The following is a 7695-nucleotide window of genomic DNA, read 5'->3' as shown; positions in this document are numbered from 1 at the left end:
TCTTGAACATAGGCTTGATAATGTTTCAAAATTTTAGAAATTTTTTAAACTTATTACTTTAAAAAAACACTAAAAACCTGTTTATAATTAAATAAAAATGAACACCTTTAGAACAGTTAAATAATATCTTAAAGAACTAATTCTATATTTATCACTTTTGGGCGTAAGTAGTATCTTAAAAACCATTTAATGAATTTTTTAAAACTATTTAGATAATTACTTAACGATTTTGATGACGAAATCGATAATTATTATTTATACATGTGATTATTAGTCATTCAGTTTAATTTATGTACGATAAATTTTTTGTGTAATAATTTTTAAAGACCAGTTTATTTTTTGTAACTGTCGAAAACTTTTTAGCATCATTTGAAGTAATTTTTGTTTATAGCTTGTTTGTAGCTATAAGTTTTAATTCGGATTTGTGTTAAGTGTAAATTTTTAGGTAAAATGTGATAAAATACTTATCTTTATTATTCTTATAATTTTTAACCAGTAAGTTCCATTTCATACGATATATACCTTACTGATTAATTTTAAATGAAACGTAACAATTTTTAGTATGTTTCAATAGAAAGTGTTCTAAACTTTTTAATTTGATTGTCACGTAACTTTTAAAAACCTACTACATAACTTGAAATACCAGATTGCTCTAAATGCATACACATATTAAAAAGTGGCACACCTGGTCAAATATTATTCTTTTAGAATTCAAATGAATTTCATATCAAGGAATTACTTTGTTAAATAATAAATATATTTTATTTTATAACCATCGTTGAAAAGCAGACTAAATTTTGGGTTTACGACAACTAACGTTCAACTCCGTAGCCTCGTAATTTTGAACCCAATCCAGGAGATAAGAAAACTCCTTGATCAGTACCCCCAGACGTATGATTTGGTATGGGAACATGGAGGACTTCGTGACTCGAGAGATTTAACGTGCAGTCGCCATTTACTACACGGGGAGTCTTCGCCCGGCCGGTATCGAACCCACGATCTCTTGGTCATGGGCACAGTGCCTTACCTACCAGGTTATACCGGCCCATAAATAATAAATATAGTAATGATGAATCAGATTTTCTCATTATGTTCAGGGTAATAGTTAAAAGGAAATAAAATTTGTTGTTGTTGTTGTAGTTCATTTACGTCGCACTAGAGCTGCACACTGGGCTATTGGCGACGGTCTGGGAAACATCCCTGAGGATGATCCGAAGACATGCCATCACAATTTTGATCCTCTGCAGAGGGGATGGCACCCCCGCTTCGGTAGCCCGACGACCTGCGCGCGAAGTCGAGCACTTTATGGTAGCACAGTTTAACGAGGACCCATACCGCACACCCTCGGTCCCTACGCAGACTGATCCAAGTGGGTCACCCACCCGCACACTGACCGCAGCCAGTGATGCTTGACTTCAGAGATCTGCTGGGAACCGTGTCTTAACGATCAGTCCACTGCGGGACAAAAATTAAATTTGTATAAACATGTTCATATTGGTAAAGCGATCAAATCACTAATTATAAGCGTAGACTAATTTTATCCGTGCTTCTATTTTATTAAAAATATATTTTGTGACATAATCACATCAGATTTTGTATTATTTTTCATAAAATGAAACATAATTCCCATAAAAACCATTTCCTAACAATAACTTAAGGAAGTAAATGTTAGATTACATTAGAAAAATATAGGAATGTAAAGTTTAAAGAAATCAATACAACAATATTTTTTTTTATAAATAATTGTTTAAGAATGCACTTTGAAACTGAGTAAAAATGAACTTTATATTTTCAGTTCTTGAAATAGAACTGCAGGGTGAGCAAAATAAATAACGGACCATTCTGTATAATTTTTGTTTTAATAATCGAATCTTCACGTTCTAGGCCTCATTGTTAAATGTTTGAGGGGTGACCACAAATATATTGATTAATTAGTTGCAGACGACACTTTATGTAATCAGGCACAAAAACGTACTTCCTCCGAATAATGTTTGTAATAACAGTCGTCTAATAGTCAATTAACATTTCAAAACATTCAGATATCGAGGGCGATCGCAACATTCATTGTTGCACCAAGGCTTACGTCTTCGAAACCCTATTCAAAGACACTACTAATGGTTGTTCAAAGTTCCATTAAGTCCTGATTTCTTCTAATTCGGACTCGTAAAAACTCTCATGATGGAGCACCATTTTATGACAAATAACAACTTTTAGAAGCATGCAACGAGGCTATAAACAACGTTACAAAAACATTAATTAAGGCGCTTTTAATACCTGGAAATCTCAACAGAAAATGATTTATAGATATAGGAAAATATTTATAAAGACATTTTGACACCAGGTGGCGTTATTCGTAGTGACCTTTCAGCAATTCATTTTATTTTATAATCGCAGATCCAATTCTGAGTTTACGACTATCAATATTCAACTCCGTGGCCTTGGTCAACCCAACCCAGATGACATTTGAACTCCTGGATCAAGAACAGGGACAAACTAGCCACCGTGGATTACTTTTTAATGAAACTAACTCGTATTTGCGTTACGTAGGGGGAAACCACGAAAACCTCCCATGGTTAGCCCGACGGCAAGGAGATTCCAGCCCATGATCCGAAGACCACTAAGGATATTTTATGTCAGCACTGTGATCGGTGCATATCGACCTGCCACCGCTGAGATTTGAACCAGTCCACCTCACTGAGAGGTGGACACTCTATCACCTGAGCACCACGGCTCGAGCAGCTCATTTAAAGAACATCGGCTGTTTGCTAAATGTTGATGTTTATTTGATGAGAAAAATGCGGTTCCTCAGACTCGTATAAGCAATAAGGATTAGGTATACTTTCCAATACGAGATGCAACATGAGAGAACGTCCGTGTAATATTGGGCCTCTAGAGTCAGATAAAAACGCATTTTTATCCCGTTTTTGTGAAAGAATAATCGCGAGATGAAGTGTATGTGATCACGGTTCTGAAGAGGTTAATATAGTGTTAATAAAACATACTTTCAGAATACATCTGTTTCAATTCTTTAAATCAATTGATTTATTAAGTTCAGAATTAAGCATAGTAATACACGTGCATATATGTCACGTGATTGCATTTTTAGCATTGCATGGAGATGCGTTTAAACACGCCTTTTCCAGCTGAGTCCATTTTCGTAAAAACGTATTTCAAGCTGTGTCCAGTTTTGAAAGTTATAGAGGAAAATTATAAAAATTCCATGAATACCCAGAGCCTGACTAAGGCAGGGTTATACGGGGCAGTTGCCCCAGACCCCCACATCAGAGGGGGCCCCCAAATCAAATGGAAAATTTATTTTATATTTCTGGAAAATTTATTTTATATTTCTTTCTTTAATGAACTTTTTTTTAAAAACAAAATATCAGTACAGTGCAAAATCAGTCAGTTTTACGTCAGCTTCTTCATTAAACTATCGTATGAAAACGTAAACTATCTTTCGCAATCTATATTAATCTATATATTCATGGATTTCTGGGGCGCGAATTCAGTTTAATTTTCGCATACGTCATTTAAATTTGACCAATCAAAATCCTGTATATCTCCATATCGCAAAATGCGTCATGTTTACAAAAATACAGGTTTCTGAATGGCTTAATTAAGCCATCGTCATTGAGATATTTTAGCCCAGTTCAGCACAAATGTCAGCAAGAATATGAATATTTCGCTGCTAGATGACAAAGTTAACAATCAGAAGACTGCATTCGGACATAGAGTTGTCAGAAAATAAATAAAATTGATCGAACGACGTTTCGTTTGACCATTGGAGGGGGGGGGGCGATTTTATAGCTATTTAAGGTTCTAGTCAATTTTCTTGTTATCTAATAAAGAGGTAAAGAATTTAAATACCTCCACATAAAGTTCGGTTCTTCATTAATGAAGTAGTGAAGCAGAGGGGGGGGGGCACTTAGACAAAGTCTGGCCCTGTGAATTCCTAAGCATAAAATCTTTAGGTGCATTCGCCCTAACGCTAGATTGCCTAAGGAAGTCATTTTGACTGCTTTTAATTTCAATTAGAAAAACAATGATGTATATAATGACACAATTTCTTAAAATTTTGTTCAGCATATAATTTTTTTTTATTGTTAATATTTACTAATAACTTGTTATATAACTGTATATATTATAAAAAATATTTAAAATTAATTTTAAAGAAATTTTTTTACACATCATTTATTCTTTGACAATCCAATACTTTTGATTGCTCTTGGGCAATGTAGGAAAACTAAGTTTCACTCTTTCTAGTGTTAAAACATGACATATGAATCGCACCCAATATCGGTTACAATTGAAAATTGCAAGATAACAGAAAGAGGCAAATGACTCGAAGAGACTAGATCTGGAGGACGATGTCATTCAGAGCAATTTCATAAATGTACTGTGATGTAATCTTTTACGATGGCAATAAAAAAAATCAAATTACCGAAGAAAGTGAGAGGAAGGGTGAGGGGAGGGACAATAACTATGAATCATAATCTTCAAAATTATTAGGAAATGCTCGTGTCTAGATGATTGTACAAGTACAAAACGGTATTGCTATGGTACAAGAAAATGTCACTTTTAATCTCCTATTTATTTATTATTGTATGACAAATGGTTACAAAAGATAGCTATTTTCAAAGAAAATTAGGATTTAGATGTTTAAAAAACTATATACACAGTTTATAAAAAAAGAAGTAATATAAATTTTTTTTTAAAAGTCAATTCCTACATAGGTCTTGATACTGATTGGTTGTTGAAACTTGGCATTTGTTTAAGTTTGCAACTGTTCTTTCCATTCTATTTATAGTAAAACCAATCCAGTTACGTATCAATTCTCTTAAGTGGCATATACTATATTCTTTTACAAAGATCTCAATTTCTTTTCGTTATATATCTAACTCAACATAAAGACAGGCACGAAGCCATGAAGAACATGAACTAATTATGCATCGAAATTGCAAAGTACAATAAAATAAAAATATATAACGGTTACAACAAAATGCCTAAACCAAGAATAAATCTAAAGAAGTTGACGAGAAAGAGTTATATTTCAACAAAGAGCGAAGCAGCCCTATATTTAATTAACTTCACTTTAATTTTATTTTATAATCGTCGTTGAACAGCCGACCCATTTTTTTGGGTTTACGATTACTAATGCTCAACTCCGTAGCCTTGTATTCTTGAACCCAATCCAGAAGACAAAGGAACTCGTGGATTAAGAATTGGGAGAAATTTTGCCTTCTTGGAGGATTCTTTGGTGAAACTTACCCGTATTTGCGTTACTTGGAGAGGAAAAACTCACCCGGTTAGCGTGACTCTAACCCATGATCCATCTACAACTGAGAACATTTTAAGTCAGCGGTGTACGCCGGATTCGGAATTCGTATCGATTCGCATCGTTGGGATTCGAACCCGGTTCACCTCATTGAAAAGCGAACGCTCTATCCCCTGAGCCATTACGGTTCACTTCACTTTAATTAACATTTTAACTTATGTGGAGAAGCTTAGCTCAACTTTATCATGTCATTTTACTGAGAGTTAGTCATTGTTTTGAATTTTACTAGAAGCGATTCAGTTTTGTACCTATTTTAAAAATAACCTCAGTGATCATTTCTAACTTATATCTCTGTTGGAACAAAAAATAGTTTATTGTGCAGATTTAAATACTATTTCATTATTTTATATTCGCTGTGTCATGTAAATTCATTGAAGAACATTAGGTGGTATCCGGTGTGGTTCACGTCACCCAATTTATACTTTTAGAGTTGTCCGATACCACGTGTGCCTTTTTTTCTCTTCAATTCCTACTATTAGTCCATACTCTCCCTATATATATATATTTATATATCTTTTTCAAATGTTCAATCTTTAATGAAATACATTTTTTTTGAACTTGTAGTGGATAACACTTGTAGTTAATACAGTTTTTTGTAATATTAATTCATTCATTAATTTCAGTTTTATATGGGAGATATGGGACATTTTTTTGAACTTGTAGTGGATAACACTTGTAGTTAATACAATTTTTTTGTAATATTAATTAATTCATTAATTTTAGTTTTATGTGGGAGATATGGGACATTTTTTTGAACTTGTAGTGGATAACACTTGTAGTTAATACAGTTTTTTGTAATATTAATTCATTCATTAATTTCAGTTTTATATGGGAGATATGGGACATTTTTTTGAACTTGTAGTGGATAACACTTGTAGTTAATACAGTTTTTTGTAATATTAATTCATTCATTCATTTTAGTTTTATATGGGAGATATGGGACATTTTTTTTTGAACTTGTAGTGGATAACACTTGCAGTTAATACAGTTTTTTGTAATATTAATTCATTCATTCATTTTAGTTTTATATGGGAGATATGGGACATTTTTTTTTGAACTTGTAGTGGATAACACTTGTAGTTAATACAGTTTTTTGTAATATTAATTCATTCATTCATTTTAGTTTTATATGGGAGATATGGGACATTTTTTTTTGAACTTGTAGTGGATAACACTTGTAGTTAATACAGTTTTTTGTAATATTAATTCATTCATTAATTTTAATTTTATATGGGAGATATGGGACATTTTTTTTGAACTTGTAGTGGATAACACTTGTAGTTAATACAGTTTTTTGTAATATTAATTCATTCATTAATTTTAATTTTATATGGGAGATATGGGACATTTTTTTGAACTTGTAGTGGATAACACTTGTAGTTAATACAGTTTTTTGTAATATTAATTCATTCATTAATTTTAATTTTATATGGGAGATATGGGACATTTTTTTGAACTTGTAGTGGATAACACTTGTAGTTAATACAGTTTTTTGTAATATTAATTCATTCATTAATATTAGTTTTATATGGGAGAATTTTTTTTAATTATTTAATAAAAAGTAACTAAAATAAAAATTTCCTTTGTTGGCCTAAGCAGAAATTGACTTTAATTTTTTTTCTCTATATATCACTTGGTTGTTACTATTTGTTTCGACTGAATATGTTTCTTTAAAATTAACTTTTTTGTTTGCTACGAAACTCCGCAATTATTAGTCTCACGGAGTAACATTTTCCCCCCTTACTGAAGAAATACATCACTAAATAACAAAGAGAAAGAAGAAGAAAAAAAAATTCAAAGAACTCATATACATCTCAATATTTTGTAACTGTTAAGTGGCAACGGCTTGGAATTCACGGAAAGGGTGGAGGAGGAGGGAAAGAACTGAATAACAAAAGGCGCAAACGATGGTCTCTCTTAATTGCTTTGATGTATTTTCTTAAAGATTGTGGAGTACATTTCCTGAAATTCATCTTTTGTTATAATTTGGGTGAAATTAGAGGGGAGGGGGGGGGGTGGGGAAATAGCTTGAGGCTGAAAGAAACATGTTTTTATTTATTTAACCCTCTTTTTTTTGTTGTTACATTCATTGAGGCGGCGATTGAGTAATGGAACTGTTGGAATACGAAGTGAGTAAACTAATGAAATATCGATATGCAATGCGTTCTCATTTGATCAGTTAGGAAAAAAATTTATTATTGAGATATTTTCTTCTCTTTTGATTGCTTTATTTAATTTTTTTCATAAGGTGAATTTACTGATTTATTGGATGGATATAAGGCTCATAAAAATGTTTCAGAACACTCAGATAGTGTTATAAATGAGGGAGGCACAATCTGCGGCCCGAGGCCCACATGCGG

General features: G+C 32.5%; 1 protein-coding gene across 1 annotated transcript in view; it reads right to left on the bottom strand.

Moving 5' to 3' along the window:
* Window positions 1-7695, bottom strand: part of LOC147806596 (neuronal acetylcholine receptor subunit alpha-7-like) — a 95911-nt gene that overhangs the window by 62110 nt on the left and 26106 nt on the right. The gene's annotated exons all lie outside the window — the stretch shown is intronic.

This window comes from Parasteatoda tepidariorum, chromosome 8, assembly GCF_982258835.1.
Source record: "Parasteatoda tepidariorum strain Cologne lab strain chromosome 8, Ptep-v5.0, whole genome shotgun sequence".
Lineage (NCBI taxonomy): Eukaryota > Metazoa > Arthropoda > Arachnida > Araneae > Theridiidae > Parasteatoda > Parasteatoda tepidariorum.
The sequence above is the reverse complement of the archived record's forward strand: the minus strand, read 5'-3'. Positions and strand labels throughout refer to the sequence as shown.